Here is a 17,437-nt window from a genome sequence, read left to right on the forward strand (position 1 = left end):
CTTTCCGGTTCCTGCAGGGATAGCATCAAATCGTCTGCGAAGGCGCGTAGTTTGTATTCTTTCTCTCCCACTCTAATTCCTTTTGTCTGTTTGTCTTTTCGGATCATATTTAGGAGGACTTCCAGGACCGTAATAAAAAGTAAAGGGGAGATAGGGCACCCTTGTCTTGTTCCTTTCTCAACTTCAATCTCCTCCGATATCACACTGTTTACTATTATTTTTTGCTCTTTGTTCTGTGTAAATGGCCTTAATGCCATTTAAGAATTTTTCTCCAACTCCCATCTTTTCCAAATTCTTTTTCATGAATGTCCAAGATACTTTATCAAATGCTTTCTCTGCATCAACAAACAATAGTGCCGCACCTGTGTTTATGTCTCTCTCCAGTTTTTCTAAAATGTCCACAATAATTCTCGTATTATTACTTATTTGTCTTCCTGGCAAGAAACCTGCTTGGTCTCTATGTATATAGTCTTTCAGCACTCTTTTCAGCCTTGTAGCCAAAACATTTGCGAAAATTTTATAATCCACATTCAAGAGGGATATTGGACGGTAATTTTTCATTAGAGTCTTATCTGTGTCTGGTTTTGGAATCAGTGTGATAAAGGCTTCTTTCCACGTCTCTGGTGCCCTATCTCCTTCTAGTATTTTATTGCAAATTTCTCTTAACGGCTGCGATAGCCAGTCTTTCAATGTCTTATAATATTTTGCTGTTAATCCATCCGGTCCTGGGGCCTTCCCCATTTGCATATTGTTTATTGCATCTTCTATCTCTTGTGTCGATATTGGGTGGTTGAGGGTTGTTAATTTTTCCTCTGGGACTTTTTGCAATCCATTCTTTTCCAGAAATCGGTCTATCTCTGCTTCGTCTATCTTCTCCTCTTGTACAGTTGCTTGTAAAATCTCTGAAAACACCATCTGATTTCCTCCGGTTTCTCTACGTTTTTTCCATTTACTACTAAATTGCTAATGACATTTGCCTTTTGTCTTTTCTTTAGTTGCCAAGCCAGTAGTTTTCCACATTTATTAGCTGATTCGAATGTTCTTTGTTTCATCATTTTCACTTTCCATTCAATATCCTGATTCATAATATTCGCATATTGGGATTGCAAGTATTTAATTTCTTTTTGAATTTTGGTACATCTAGGATGTCCTCTTAATTCTTTTTCCTTTTCTTTGATTAATTTCAACAATCTCTCCATTTCTACGTTTTGTTGTTTCTTCTTTTTTGCTTTTTCACTTATGAGGAATCCTCTCATTACCGCTTTACTTGCATCCCAGGCAATCCTTTTCTCCACTTCTGAACTCCAGTTGATTTGAAAATATTCTTTCATCTTCTTCGCTGCTCTTTCCACTAGCTTGGTATCCCTCATCAATGCGTCATCCATTCTCCATCTAAAAGAGTCCTTGGAAATCATTTTTAGGTTTAGCTGTACCGGGTTGTGGTCTGAAAGTGTTTTGGGACCAATTTCTGCCTTTTGTATTTTTGGAGCCAATTCATTCGAAATCCAGATGTAGTCTATCCTCGACCATGACTGCTGAGATTCACTAAAATACGTTGCCTCTGTTTCTCTTGGGTTTTTTAATCTCCAGGCATCCACCAAATTCAAATTGTCTACCATTTCAAAAAAAGTCTTTGGGAGTTTCCCGTCGTTGGTTAATTTAGTTCTTTGAGATCTGTCCATTAATGTGGAAACTGCCCCATTAAAATCTCCAAGGCAAACTACCTTATAATCCAAATAATCCAGCAGCAGGTCATGTACTTTTTTGTAGAAAATCGACTTTCCATCATTTGGTGCATAAAGTCCCAGAATCAAAAATTTTTCGCCTTGTACGTTAATTTCAATTGCGATGTATCTCCCTTCTTCATCTTTAAATAGCTGTCTTGGGCTATATTTCTCCTTTGCGTAAATCACTACTCCTCTCTTCTTGACCTTGTCCGATGATATAAACTCTTGGCCTAGTTTTTTATTCTGTAATAATCTTCTATGACGGCGGGCTATGTGGGTTTCCTGTAAACATATTATGTCCAAATTCTTCTTTTCAATGCTATAAAACACTCTGCGTCTCTTTGGTCTCTGATTCAATCCCCGAACATTCCAAGTCATTAACTTGAGCGCCATTTCTTTGTTTATTCTTCTCCTCCAGTTGCCTGTCCTTTCTTATCTTGTTCTGGATCCTGGCTTGGTCCTGGTAGTCCCGACGGTGGTGGATCCTGGCTTGGTCCTGGTAGTCCCGACGGTGGTGGGAATACTTCTGGAAACTTGTAGAACTGTGCTGGATCCAATGGAGTCCCTTTAAAATGTTCCAGATGTTTGTCCAAGAACTTTTGCTTCTCCGCCAAGGACCTTATTCTTATCTTTTTCCCTTCAAACGTAAATGCCAGGCCTTCTGGAAACTCCCAACTGAAGGAGATCTTTCTTCTTCTTAACTCAGTCACCAAGTCGTTATAAGGAGCTCTTTTATCCAAAAAAAATTTGGGGATATCCTTATAAAAAATTACTTTATTCTGCTGTACCACCAGGTTGTTTCTGTAGTGTAAGTCCAGAAAAAAGTCTCTGTCGTGTCTATCGTGTAGCACCAGCAAACAGTCACTGACTGTTTTAGTGCTTTTCTTTCCTCTGGAACCTCTAGGTCCAAATCTGAAGGCCTTCACTATGCGTGCTGAGACGTTTACCTCTTCTAGTTCCCAATATGTTGAGAATTGTTGCACAATATAGGCTTTTAGGTCTTCCCCTTCCAATTCTGGAAGACCCCTTATTCTTATGTTTCCTTCTCTCTGATGTAGTTGCAGAAAAGCAAGAGATTCTTCAACAGTTCTCTGTCGTGTTCCAATATTCTCTATCTGCTCCAAGTCTATATTGTCCAATTTTTCCTCCACCTTTTTTATTTTTTCTCTGACCACTTTAATTTCCTCTGAGTCTTTTTTCAGAGTAGTCACCTCAAGCCCTATTTTATTAATTTCTTCTCTGTTCTTTCTTACGTTCTCCTCAATTTGCCCAATTGATTTTTCCAAAGTCTCAGTAGAATTTTTAATATCGGCTTTTATATCAGCTTGGAGTTTTTCTATTGCAGAGTTAACTGTTGTATTCACTGATGCACCAATAGTGTTCACTGATTCTTGTGTTTGCTTCAACCTTTCGGTGACACTGTTCAAACCTGCTGCAATTTCTGCCACGCTAACAACCAATTTCTCCATTTGTTCCTGCAGAGTTAAGGAAACAGAGCCTTTTCTTTTTTCAGAGCCAGTTCCTTTAGATCTAAGTTCCATTCCCTGTGGGCTCTGTAGCTGTAATCTCAAGGTCACTCCAGTTGCTGTGGTAACTGTCTCAGACATTCACAGCAGAAGACCAACAGTCCCAAAAGTAAACACCAGGTGGCCTGCAGCTAGCTTCTGAGAACAAAGAGGCTGCTGAGCCAGGAGCCCACACCAGTCCAGTAATCCAATTTTTAGGCAAAGAGTTCAAATTTTCCCAAAATTATACATTCCTCAAAGCCAAGAAGAGTCTGTTTTAAGTAGCCCAAGTCAGTAACTGTTTCTCACTTGCAGTGTTACCACCAGGTCCTTAAAATAACTTGTATCTGGCTGCAAAAGTCAAAGAGTCTCCACTGGTAAACAGTCACTGAAACAGTATCCAGGAAGAAGAAATGGCAACAATATTTTGCAGCCCGCTACTGACCCGGAATCCTAGTCCTGAGGGCGAGCGGCGTCTTCTTTTGCCATATCCACTATTCCTGAGTCTCAAATCATCCATAAAACAACTTTTAATCAACTTTTAAAAAGTTTGGCAGAGTTCGCAAAACTTTTCCGTTACTCGCGGCTTTAATCTTTTAGCGCTACCATGCTCGCGCAAGCAGTTCAAAGGGAACAGGCTTCCTTTTGAAGTTTCCTCTGCAAGCAGTGCTCTTTAAACTTGTAAAATAATCCAATATTTTGACTTACAGAGTTTCTTTGGAGGTTTCTATGTAGGAAGTGCCGGGTGCTCAGGTCTGGCGGGATCGCTGCTTTGATCCTCCGCAGGCAGTCGCTTCTTCAGTCCCGTGCTGGGGCTCCGCTCGCCTGATTTTCCCCCTTACGAGGGTCAATCAGGAGCGGAGACAGCACGTCTGGGACCCACGAAGCCGTCGGTCCACGGGACGCTCTTCCCGTGGCTTTAAGGGACCCGTGGCGCAGGCACGGAGATCCCTATCGCCTAACGGAGGACGGAGCCGTCGGACTCCCGTCCGCCATTGACTCGGCACCAAACCGGAAGACCTCAAAAGCATCAATTCTTTGGCGATCAGCCTTCTTTATAGTCCAGTTCTCACTTCCATACATCACTACTGGGAAAACCATAGCTTTAACTATACGGACCTTTGTTGGCAAGGTGATCTGTATGGCTGCTTCCTATGATCAAATCCAACACTACCCCAATAGTTCTAGGATCCCACGTGCCCATGGAGGATATCAGTAGAAGCCTCGTTTTAAAAATCAGCACATATACATCAAAATATGTATTTTAGTAATGCATATGTTGACCTAAGGTACGTGTTTATATATGCATGTTGTAGATACACGTTAGTTCTTGTTATGTTTTATTTTAAAATAGATAATTTACAGTTTGATGAGAAAATGGGTTGCTTTATGCATTAATGGCACGGATGGGAGATAGGCTTATCCATTCACTCTTAGATACTTTCAGATCTGCCCATGACTGGTCCCTTGAGGAAGTCTCAAAATGTGCAATCAGTGTGGTTCTGTGGAAGGGAATATATTTTGGTCCACTAGAATGGCAGGTCTTGGTGGATGAGTGTTCCCACTGATGTGCAAGACAGGTAATGCTGGGGTCAGGGCCCCCAGTATCTGCTCCCCCTGTTGCTGTAATCAGCCCCTTTTCTCTCCTGACAGGTGGGCTGTCTTTCCCCTTGGATACTGCTGTGTCAGCATGAGCATGAAGAAAAGGCTGCTACCATTTCCGTTGACACTTAGAGTTATGTTGACAGGGTGGGGCACAGACACAGCCTGGACTGGGGCAAGTTCAAGCTGGAGGAAAATGAATGTACTTTAGTGGAAAGAAACGGAAACAAGGTCTCTACATAATAAATTGGAATTCTTTTCATGAATACTGTAGAACAGGACTAGCCAGTGACGTGCCACCAAGCTTTTGTGGACCACGATTTCCATTCCTGACCAATGACCTTGCTAGCTGAGGCTGATGGGAGTTGGAGTCCAACAACATCTGGAGAACAGCAGAGTGGCTAGCCCTGCACGAGAAGGAAATCGTTCCTTCCCCAAAGACTTTATTATTATTATTATTATTTATTTTAAAAAATGAGGTTAAAGAATATCTACAGTATAGTATCTGCCAAACATATGATGATCTAAGAATTAAGAATAATTGTGAAAAATATCATTCCTTCAATGGCTGGGTTAAAGTCAAGGAATGAGTAAACCAGGCTTTTTCAATGCACCCAGCAGAAAAGAATGGTCTATGGATTAAATTATATGCTTTGAGTTCTTGCCTTCATATTCTGTGTATTTTGTCTTCTATTTGTCTTGCTCATTTTGAGGGGGTAGTGAAAAATGCACACACACACACACACACACACACACACACACACATGCACACACACACAGTATTATGATTTCAAAATAACAGTTCGGTAAAAAATATAGAATAGAATTCTAAAAAACTGTACAAAAGAAAAACACAACTGGGTTCACAGTGGTTACTACATAAAATAGATTATCTCCCCCCCCCCTGTATTTTGCAAATAGATTACATTCTTAAGAGACTATACCAGTGTTTCCCAAACTTGGGTCTTGGACTACAACAGCCACCACCCCTAGCTAGCAAGACTAGTGGTCAGGGATGATGGGAATAGTAGTCCAAAAATGGCTGGAGACCCAAGTTTGGGAAACACTGGACTAGACAATAAATTAGATGTTGCAACAAAAACCAACCTGATACAAAGAGAATGCAAAGCAAATGTTATGAATACACAACACAGGGAACAGACTCTAGTTATACAGGTATGTGCAATGTGGATTGGAGTCAAGAACCACCAATGCGTTTTTTAAAAGTTTTCTCAGAAGAAAAATATTTCTACATAAAGGCAAAAATTCCCAGACCTGGGACGTTAGCCTGATTACAAGGGCAGTATCACGAGTTTGGATTTAGAAACAGGAAGTCTAATTCTCTGCAACATCAGAAGCAACAACAGAACTTCTCTTGTGTCTCTAAAATATGCAGAGATGAATGTTACTTTTTTCATCCTGATATGCTTCCATGAAGTTTACATGGAGATTCAATTATGTCTAGTTTTTATTCGGCACCCATTCCCCCCGCTTCAGTAAAAATTTATTCTGAAATACAAGACAGCAACCCGCATAAGCAGTTTATCTTAAACTCCTTACAAAATTTGGCATCCATTCTGATTTGGTTGTGCCACAGTGAAATATCACTTTGATCCAGTACATATGTACAGTACATATTTGAATCCCTTCTGCAAAATAGCAACAGTCTGAAGGCACTCTAAGTGAGCTTTCTAAGTTTATCTCCAATGGAAGTATTTGGAAAACTAAATAACCACCACCACCACATTGACATTACCAATATTACGTAAATAGATTTTAAAAGAAAAGAAAATCAAATGCTTTATTTTACTTTCAGTGACTAATGTGTGCAAAATGACACTTTTCCAATGAAAAGAACACTGAATACTTCCAGAGTTTCATGGAATGCTCTATAGAATGAGAGTGGAAAACATATGAGTGGAGAGGCAGATTTTTCTCTTCATTTAACACAACATTGTCACCATGAAGCTTATAGTCTTCGAGCTGCAATATGTGGAGACAAAGCTGGAGCTCTTTAGAAAGGGTGGGACACAGGTAACGCCTGCCCTGGGGAAAGCTAGACCTGAAGCAAATACCTGAACCTAGAGGCAGTCTGATTAAGAGGGAAGAAGAAGGAGTTTGCAGCCCTGGTTCTGCTCTTAGACATCAGGGAGTAATGCACCCAGAAAGAGCAAAGCCTCTCTCTCCCCCATCGTTTCTTCGTTGTTGTTTTGTTGCTTTCATGAGGATGTGGGTTTGCTGAGGAAGGAAGTCTTTCTCAGTGAGGCTCTACCTGGCTGAAATGAGTAAGGGTGCAGGCTCAAAACAAACTTTGCAAACCTTTAGTGGGTGGCAATAAGAAGCAAAAAGACTAGGCTAAAATCAGAAAGCATTTTTTACTGATTGTAAGAGAAGGGGTTATGTGGTTGTTGATGGGCTTGCCATGCTCCTTTGGGAGAAAGGACAGGATATAAACTGAATAAGTAAATGCATAAAAATCAGTTACAAGGGTACAAAGTGAAGTGACCTGTAAACTGGACAAACTCCTCTCCAACTGAACTGAACTGAAGATTGCACAAATGAGAAACGGAAATGCACTGAAATCTGGAGCTTCATTCATCCCTAGTCACAAAAAGTACATATATGGAAACTATCCAGACTTTGCAAAAAGTTTTGCAAGCATCCAGCACTCTCTCCTTAAATGAGCCCTGGATAAGGCCACTTCTGGAACTTCCAAATGCTTTAGCAGTAGATTATCATAACAAGTGAGTATCGATGAGGATCAATAGCTGCCAGTGATGCCTCTCAGGCTGATGGTAAAACTGGGGCTGCTGGGAGATGAAGGTCCAATCTGTGGGCGGGGGGGGGGAGGGGAGCAGCCAGTGTCTCCTCCTCTTCATCCACTGCATAAAGCAGAAATGGGGAACTTCAGACCCAGGAGACAGTCATAGCGTGGGGGAGGGCGGGGGCAGGTCCCACCGCCCCTGCAACAGGGTGTCTCTGGGTCTCAGAGCTCAGCCTAGTCTCGTCACCATATCCCCAGCCCCCTCACAGAATGGTTGCCCGGCCAGTGTGGGGGGGGGGACTTGCCAGTGAAGGGCTGTATTGGCCAATCTGGGCCTTCTCTGCACGGGCAAAGAAGGGCTCAGAACAGCCCTGCTTGGCTCCGGTAGCCAGGGCTGAGCTGGCGCATGGGCTCTGCGAACCCTCCTCACCCTGTGCACATGCCTGGCGGCACTGGTGGTGAGGGCTGGTCTAGTGCAGTGGGTTCTGTTGACCTTCCATGCTGCACCACACCTCCGCCCGGCATGCACACATATGTGCCCAAAAGGGCCGCTGTCAGGAGGGAGGGCAGGCAAATGCTTTGAGAGCAAATCCTTTGGGAGGAAGGGTGAGATATAAATTGAATGGATAATCAAACAAGAATGGATGCAAAGTAAAGTGAGCTACAAATTGCATAAGCTCCAGTACGTCCCCTATCAAAACACAATTCCTAGGGTACAAGTCCAACTTCGCCAGAGAGTGGAAAGATGGTGTTTGGGACAGAGACAGCCAAGTTAGCCCTAGGGGTGGGGATTTGATTCAGTCTGCATTTGAATCACACTTTCTGTAACAATACGCAAACCGAAACATCTTTCAAAATTCACACTTCTCTTTTTGCAAATGACTTATGAATAGACTGGTGGATTTTCCGTGTGAGAATTGGTGCCTTATGGGAGATTGGGATGGGGTGGTCTCCCCAACACAGGATAAGACTTCAGAGAAGTTAACCTTTGTTGCTCTGCCCACTTTTTGTCTTGCTCTTGGCCAATGGCTTCTTGATCATTTCTGGAACAAAGTGGCAATCCCTGTGGGTTGTACCATTTCCTGTTGCTAATGCTGAAGGCCTATTGTTGCAAGCAGTTTGTGTGTTGTAACCTTTGAAGACAGAGCAAAGGAGAAGCAGAGAGAAGGACTGAGATGTGAGTTGGAGGCTTTCGGTGTGCAGAAACAGCTCTCTGGAGATCTGACACGGGGTAAGCAAATATGTTGCCTGGAAGAGGGGCTTATCCTGGTTGCCTTCACCTATGCTTAGCCTACTCAAGTGAGGAAATGCCATCAGTGATCTCGCCTCTAGAAGGAAGGCAGACTCAGAAAAGGCCAGTGCCTAGTTAATGGTTTGAAGGAGCAGCAGCAGGACCAGGAAGCCATGTGATCCCAGCAAAGGTTGTGGGCCTGAGCAGGTGTCCAATGCTGCCTTTCTCCAGTGGGACCATCAAAGGGTATTGCATATGTAAATCATTCTAATCTCTGATGGAACCAGTATCCAGAAAGAGCCTACCCCCCAGCAATCCAGCAGTTCAGAAGTCAGAAGAAAGCACAATGATGCAGAGGGGCGGGGGGGGGGGGCGGGAGAGATGAGGACCATCCACAGAGGGGTGGTACCCTTTGATCAGAGGTGGGTATACTGCCCACCCCTATTGAGTGGGTTGCGGAATAAAAGCATGCCAGGGGCTTGTTCCAGAGTGGTGAGTTTCACCTAAAGAAAGGAGGTGGAGATTCTGAGCCTGGTGAGCCTGGTGAGACAGCTGAAGGCTGGCAAACTTTGGTACTTTGCCTAACTGGAGCTGATGAAATAGACTAAAAGCAATTGTTTTGAACCAGACTTTTGCAGTAAAATAGTTTAAAAAACAACAACAAAAAACTATCAACTTCTGAGATGTTTTATTGTGTTTTTTATAGTGTATTCTGTTGGGAGCCACGCAGAATGGCTGGGGAAACCAGCCAGATAAGTGGGGTCGAAATAATAATTTATTATTGTTGTTGTTGTTATGAGTAGGAAAATGACAGTACCCCAAAACATTTATTTATTTTTAGAAAATAAGCACTGATTATTATTAACCTGAAATGGAGAAGTATTTATTGCCTATCATAGTCCGCACACCTGAGGACATCTTCATGACAGCACAATTTGCTGTAGGCCTCTCGGCACATATGCAAATTTTAAGCACACCCAAACACAGACTGCAATTTATGTGGAATAATGTGCATGTCTCCCTTCCCCAGGTTCGTCATCCCAATTACGCTGAGCAGTCATAAGATCTGACCATCCTCACGATGCAGGCCCTGCAGATTGGCACCGTGGTTTGCAGTTTCATCAGTCTTCTGCTCTTCCTCATTGCCCTGGGATCAGACCACTGGGTAGCAGATAGCAACAGAAGCATTGGCCTCTGGAAATTTTGTGTTTATTATGGGGTCAATTCTGGTTGTAGGTCACTTGGGACAGATGTGAATAGTAAGATTTTTGTTTTCTGATAGAGTCCTAGTGGTGTGGTATTCAGCACTAACGTGAGTGCAGTGGGTTCCAGCACAAAATGGCTGGGCAGCATAAAAAGGGTGATGGTACTCCATATTGCTGATTCCCATCTGATCTCCAAAAATCACGGCATGTACTCTGTTATAATATATGCAACAGGTGATCCATCAGGACACACTTTTGTTTGCTGAGGAGTCCCCACTGGCACCAAATATAGGGGGCCCTGGACGCCTGGGTGCTTGGCACCCACACCGTGGGGCCTCCAATGCGACTTCTGGAGCTTCGCGAGGCCCCAAAAAGTGCATCGTAGGCCTCACAGGGTCTCAGAAATTGCATCCGAAGCCTTGCAGGGCCTCTGATGTGAATTCCACTTGGTGCCCCTGGGAATCCCTATCCATCACTATCAACCACAACCTTCCTGCATGCTGCAAAGGATCCTGGGATGACTGCACACTTAATTCACACTGTGTTCTTGGCAGGCTTACTGTGTCCCACTGTCACTTCGTGTGATGTGTGTGTGTGTGTGTGTGTGTGTGTGTGTGTGTGTGTGTGTGTGTCTCAGGCAATGATGAAAGGAGAAGAGAGACGCTGGACCATCCCTGCAGGACACTGGACCCACCTACCCCTGATTTGCAACAGCTGGCCTTGAGACTTCTGGGTGGGGTGGAGAGGTTAACTGGGGGGAAATGTTGGTTCAATGTCAATGACTTTAGGACAAGGCGGAGGTGGAGGTTTTGTTAATTTGCTAATAAGTGGGTCAGAACAGTGCTTTGTATGTTCTGACCCACTTATTTATGTTATATGAAATAATAAGGTATTATGTATTCTTTTCTTCCTTTTTTTTACTGTAAGTCGCTTGGAGACCTTCAGATGACAAGCGACTGATGAGTCTAATAAATGAAATGAAAACAAAATGTTACCTCAGCTACCTCTCCTGATGGCCTCTCTCAGCAGTGGGGGGGAGAGGGCAGAATGAACACATGTGGAACGTGGCAGGTGTTGCAACAGGTCAATAACCATCATGCTGAGTAATAGGAGGCTGGTCTCTTAGGGCAAATGGGGCATTGCCCCACCAAGCTCAGTCTGTTCTCAGCCAGCCCCCACCTGCCAGCCTTACTGTTGAACTTCCTGCCACCACCCCTACCCCCAGTACCCATAAGCATCAGCCACCAATGGTATCAGCCCCACTTTGCTCCATTCAGGAACTGACCCCCGCAGGTAGGATTAGGAACACCATCACAAAATGGTGCCCCACTGTGTCTAAATTAATTTTATTTATTTAAGTTGGGGATTCTCTTGAAAAATACAGATTAATTCTGAAATGGAACATCATACTTGCAAAACAGACATGGAACAGAGGATCTATCCATCCCAGGCATGTCTGCAATGCAATTGTCCAATCCCATGGATGCATTTAACCCCCCCTTCCTTCCTTCAAGTTTTTGTCCATACTACCAGAGTCTTCATGCTGCTTGGGATGACTGCTGGAGCCATCTCTTGCCTTGGTCTTTGTGGCAAATATTTTGACTTCCAGATTGGCTCCATCTCCAGGGCCAAGACCTCAGCTATAGCCAGCATTGTTGCAGGTACAGTATTATGGGGGGGGGGGTGTCATAAGTGTTATGTGTTGAAGTTCTCACCCTGGCCACCAGGGGTGTTGTGTATATCAGTGTTTTTCAACCACTGTTCCGCGGCACACTAGTGTGCCGCGAGATGTTGCCTGGTGTGCTGTGGGAAAAATTTGTTTATTTGATTCCTATTCAAGAGAATTACTTTATATATAGTCAATATAGGCACAGAGTTAATTTTTTTAACATTTTCTAATGGTGGTGTGCCTCGTGATTTTTTTCATGAAACAAGTGTGCCTTTGCCCAAAAAAGGTTGAAAAACACTGGTGTATATAGTTTTCACTCAGGTCCACGTCAGTTAGTTTAGGCAGGAAACCCTGGGCTGTTGTTGTTACAATGTTGCCAGCCGGCTGCCTATAAAAGCAGGCCAGCTGAGCTGTCTGTGTTCAGTTCAGTTCTAGCCTACTTATAAAGAGCTACTTGGAGAAATCTCTGTATCGTCTGCTATGTCCACTATTCAATAATAAGCATCTGCTTCTGGCAACCAGAGCACTTCTTCCAACCGCTGCATTTCACTAGCTACAGCTTCCAGGTCAGCTTCCAAAATTTAATTTACGAGTAACTTTGTATCTTAATGTATTTTTTTCCCCTTCCTAGCTGTTTGTGTCCTGATTGCCATGGCCAGCTACACAGGGCATGTGGGATCACTGGCCAGTTATGGATGGTCTTTTGGCTTGGGCTTGGCCACCTTTCCTCTATTCCTTATAACTGGTATGTGTCAAATGGGAAATGCTGAATATGTTTGTCTTTACCTTCGCATGGAGTTGCCAGCAGCATTCTTTCATTACCAAACAGTTGGGGCTGATCTACATGTTTAGCATCATGTAGTTTTGCATTGAAACACATTCAGTAATGTCTTTCTCCCTTCTTACCAACACTCTGAAGAAATCAGGTTTTCCCAGATTCAGCTTGAAGAGCAGGAAAAACATCTAAATCAAGTTTGACCTGAGTGTGTCGGCAGGACTTCTGGACTATGGAAATGCATTTGTACCAAACTTCAGCAATTTGGAATTCACTGCCCTTATTCCTTACAAACTCTCCCAGGGACTTTGGCTGAGTAAAAATGATATTATATTATAGAATGCATGGAGACAGAGTACTTGGTTTATCCACAGGCGATCTCAATCTATTCTTTTACTCCAAAGCACTTCTTGATAAATGGGTTTAATTCCAAAACAAAAAGGTCCAAAACTAAAAGTTCCAAAACTAAAACTGAAACCAGATTGGTTTTGCATTACCCCACAGTGCATCTATTTGAAAACCTATGAAAAAAGATGGAGGCATGTCTGGCAAGAGGAGTCCCTTGTAGAAGTCTTAAAATTATTATTATTATTATTTATTAAATTTGTTTACAGCCCTACGCCTGTGGGTCTCAGGGTGCTTCACAATATAAAATCACAAAATACATAATCAAAATGAAAACTAAAACTACCCAATTACTCCCCTCCCTGCAACACATTAAAAAAGGGTATTGGATGTCAATCCAAAATGCACAATGTACCGGTAGTTCTGTGGAAGAGAATACATCTGTGCCCATTAGAATGGCAGGGCTTTGAGGATCCGGTAAAGGTAAAGGACCCCTGGATGGTTAAGTCCAGTCAAAGGCGACTATGGGGTTGTGGCACTCATCTCGCTTTCAGGCCAAAGGAGCTGGTGTTTGTCCACAGACAGCTTTCCGGGTCATGTGGCTAGCATGACTAAGCCGCTTGTGGTGCAATGGAACACTACGATGGAAACCAGAGCACATGGAAATGCCGTGTACCTTCCTGCCACAGTGGTACCTATTTATAAGCACTGGTGTGCTTTTGAACTGCTAGGTTGGCAGGAGCTGGGACAGAGCAACGGGAGCTCACCCCATTGCGGGGATTCAAACCGCCGACCTTCTGATCGGCAAGCCCAAGAGGCTCTGTGGTTTAGAACACAGCGCCATCCACATCCAGGATCCAGGCATGATCCCACTGATGTAGAAGCGAGGTAATGCTGGGGTCAGTGATTTGGATATTTCAGATAGTGTTTTATTCTCCTCGGCCTATTGCCCTAACCAGCTCCTTTTCTCTCCTGACAGGTGGGTTGGCTTTTCACCTGAATACTGTGCCAGGGATCAGGTTTGAAGGCGTTTCTAAGGCACAGAAGCTGTAGACGTTTCTAGTGTGTTTATAGAATTAAATTGGAAGAGATAAAGAATCAAGTGATGGATTGACTTCAGACTCACCAACTTAATGAACTATTTAAGATGGACAAAAAATTGAGTTTGCAGATCAGAGTTCCGAGTCTGAAAGGGAACTTTCAGGAACTAAAGAGAAAACATTGCCTAAAATGTATAGGCTGCTGCTAGAATGGGAAAAGAAAGGCAAATTTGCGAAATCCAGTACGATTAATTGGGCAAGGGATGTGGGACAAAATAATTGAATTTGCATTCTGGGGTAAATTATGGAAAAGAGACCTGAAATACACTGCATGCTATTTACTGAAGGAAAACTGCATGAAGATGATCCACAGATGGTATTTAATGCCAAGCAGATTAGCGAAAATGTTTGGACCTGGGAGCATAAAGAGGTAGAAGGGTCATTTCACCACATGGGTTGGGCGTGCAAAGTAATTAAGGAATTCTGGGAAATAAGTATAAGGAATTAAAAAAATAAAAATAAAAGAACATTTCCCAAGAAACCAGAAGCCTTTCTTCTGGGAATGGTAGCAAAAGAAGCCCCCCCCCCCCAAAAAAAAAATCTGTTCATGTATGCCACTGCAGCAGCTCAAATTTTGCTTGCACAAAAATGGAGAACAAATGCTGTACTGACTAGAAATGGCAGTTCAAGATGCTGGAATATGTGGAGTTAGCAGGTCTGACTAGTAAGGTATGAGAACAAGATGATTGAGAGTATAAAAAGGACTGGAAAATGTTGGGTATTTTTAAAAAATCAGTATATACATGCAAACAGATTAGCAGGTCCTGAGCAGGAGATGAAGAGTAAGAAGAGTACATTTTGGCAACTTAGGATATGCAGAAGAGATGGAAAACAAAAAGAAGTCTATATGTGGGGGTGGTTTTTTGTTATCAGTCATTTGTAGTTTCTTTTTCTATTCCTTTTGCTTTTTTTACATGTTCCTTTTGAATCGTTTGTAAGGATGCAAATAAAATTATAATAAAAAAGGTAAGGAATGAGAAAGACGGGCACCTTGTATGAATCAAGCAGAAAGGAATTATCTATGAATTGCATTATTTGCTTTGAGTCTTTGGCCTTCAAATTCTGTATGTTTTGTATGTGCACATGACTATTGTGATCCTTCTGTTTGTCTCACAGCTTGTGGCTTTAATAAAGAATATTTTTAACACAAGCACACGGATTCCCAAGCCTAAAGCCTAAAAGGCAACCTCATTACAAAGACAGAAATATGCCTTTGGATTTACAGGCAACCTTCCATTTCCACACGTTCAAGGCATGCACGACTGTGCATGTGCGCATAGGGGGTGGTCTGTGTCATGTCTACTGCATAAAGCAGACCTTCAGGTCTGGAGGGACAAAAGCTTTGGGAGCAAATGCTTTGGGAAGAAGGGTAAGATACAAATTAAATGAATAAACAAGCAAGAATGGTTACAATGTAAAGTGAGCTATAAATTGGATAAGCTCCAGTACATTCCTTAACAAAACTCAACTCCTAGAGTGCAAGTCCAATTTCGCCAGCAGCTGGCTTGGTCATGATCACAGAATGGAAGATGGCAGGATCCCCAAGGACGTGCTCTATGGGGAGCTGGCTTCTGGCACCAGACCACTCTGTGTTACAAAGGTGTCTGCAAACATGACAAGAAGGTTGCCAACATCAATACCACCCTGTGGGAATTTCCGCCCTCCCTTCCCAACAGGTGGGGAGGGTGTGCCTCCCACATGCATTGGGATGGCTATTGTCCCGCCCCCGGCCTGGGAGGACAATGGACGGTCGGCTGGGGTAGGGGCGAGGGCCAAGGAAAAGAGGGCGACCCCTTCAGCCAAACCTCACTTTGTTTCCTCCTCTTCCAGGTTCAGGACGTGTTCCGGTGAGCAGCGAGGTTGAGTTTTATTGCAGAGTGGCTGGGGAGACCCAGACAGATGGGCGGGGTATAAATAATAAATTATTATTATTATTATTATTTAGGTTGGTTGGTTCTGTATCAGTTCTTATTCTAATATTCTATTATTAATAGTTAGTTTTTTTAAAAAAACACAACCCTGCCTACTTTATTCAGCCTTCAGCAGGTTAGATAGTACTCAGCATCTTTCAGTGTGTCATCATGTCACCTGCAATGGCTTCCAAGCAGGGGGGTATCTCCCCCCCCCTCGCACGTGTAAGGGCACAGTGAGGGGCACTCCTAGCAGCACTGTAAAAGCAGCTAATAAGATTAAGAAAAGGGCCTTGTCCATTGGTAGGAAAGTTCTCCCTATCAAGCGTGTAACACCTAGGAGCAAGGTTAAGGATGCCCAACTTGATGGCCCCTCCACCTTGGATGCCAGGCCCGCCTGAGCATCCTGCCCCAAGAAGAAGCTCCCCATCGCTCGTAGTTGCCAAGTGAGTCTATCCCCTGCCAGTTCTCTGGATGAGAATGTTTTAGAGAACAACGCATCACAGTCCAGTGGTGATAGTAAGCAGGATTTAGTGTGTTTGAATCACAGCTTATAGCGCCGTCTAGCCCAGGCAGAAGCGCGTCTGGATAAGCCTAAGTCCTCTCATGAGGGAATCCCACCCTGTGGGAATCTCTTGCAGACTACCGCAGTGCCTGGACACAGGCAGTCGAGTCATGTGTCCCTAATCCACTACACAAAGCAGAAACAGGGAACCTCAGACAGAGGCATCTCTTTGGCACTCAGGACACTTTCTGAGCCACATTTCTCCCATCATGCTCTTTGCTTGCCTGGATAGAGAGGTAACGCGAGTGTATGTGAAAAGTAGTCTGCTTATCTGACAGTAGAATTAACCTTTGTTCGTTTCCCCTCTTTTTGCCTTGATGTTGAACTATGAATGTAACCGTCATCCAGGCAGGTTATTTCATTTCCTCTTGCTAATGCTGAAGGACTGATCTGTGAGCTGGAGACTTTCGGTGTGCAGGAACATCTCTCTGGAGATCTGACGTGGGGTAAGTTGATATGTTGCCTGGAAAAGGGGCTTATCCTGGTTGCCTTCACCTATGCTTAGCCTACTGATGTTAGAAAATGTCATTTTCTGAATAAAGATAAAGTAGCTATAATATTTTTCCAGGAAACGCATCATACAAAAGAGGGGGTTAATGAACCCAAACTGAGAGGTATAAATAATTATGAGAAAACATATGGTACTTCAAAATCAAGAGGGGTAGCAACTACAATTTCAAAGAGATGTGGGTTTAGTATATTGAAAATGAAGAAAGATCCTGAGGGAAGATACATTATAATCCAGGGAACAGTGGTAGGGGAAGAATACACTATGATTAATATTTAAGCTACTAATGAGTACTTTGGCCACCTCATGAGAAGAGAAGACTAGAAAAGACCCTGATGTTGGGAAAGATGGAGGGCACAATGAGAAGGGGACAACAGAGGATGAGATGGTTGGACAGTGTTCTTGAAGTGACTAGTATGAGTTTGGCCAAACTGCGGGAGGCAGTGAAAGATAGGCGTGCCTGGCGTGCTTTGGTCCACGGGGTGACAAAGAGTCGGACACGACTGAACAACTGAACAACAACAACAACAA

At 43.3% G+C, this 17,437-nt stretch overlaps 1 long non-coding RNA gene across 1 annotated transcript; it reads left to right on the forward strand.

Moving 5' to 3' along the window:
• The first annotated feature begins 9,866 nt into the window (after positions 1–9,866).
• Positions 9,867–12,507, forward strand: LOC117052354. The gene is made up of 3 exons (XR_004427250.1): positions 9,867–9,994; positions 11,549–11,695; positions 12,335–12,507. It is a non-coding gene; the product is annotated as an uncharacterized LOC117052354 (long non-coding RNA).
• The last annotated feature ends 4,930 nt before the right edge of the window (positions 12,508–17,437 follow it).

The sequence above is a fragment of the Lacerta agilis genome, chromosome 8 (assembly GCF_009819535.1).
Source record: "Lacerta agilis isolate rLacAgi1 chromosome 8, rLacAgi1.pri, whole genome shotgun sequence".
Classification (NCBI taxonomy): domain Eukaryota; kingdom Metazoa; phylum Chordata; class Lepidosauria; order Squamata; family Lacertidae; genus Lacerta; species Lacerta agilis.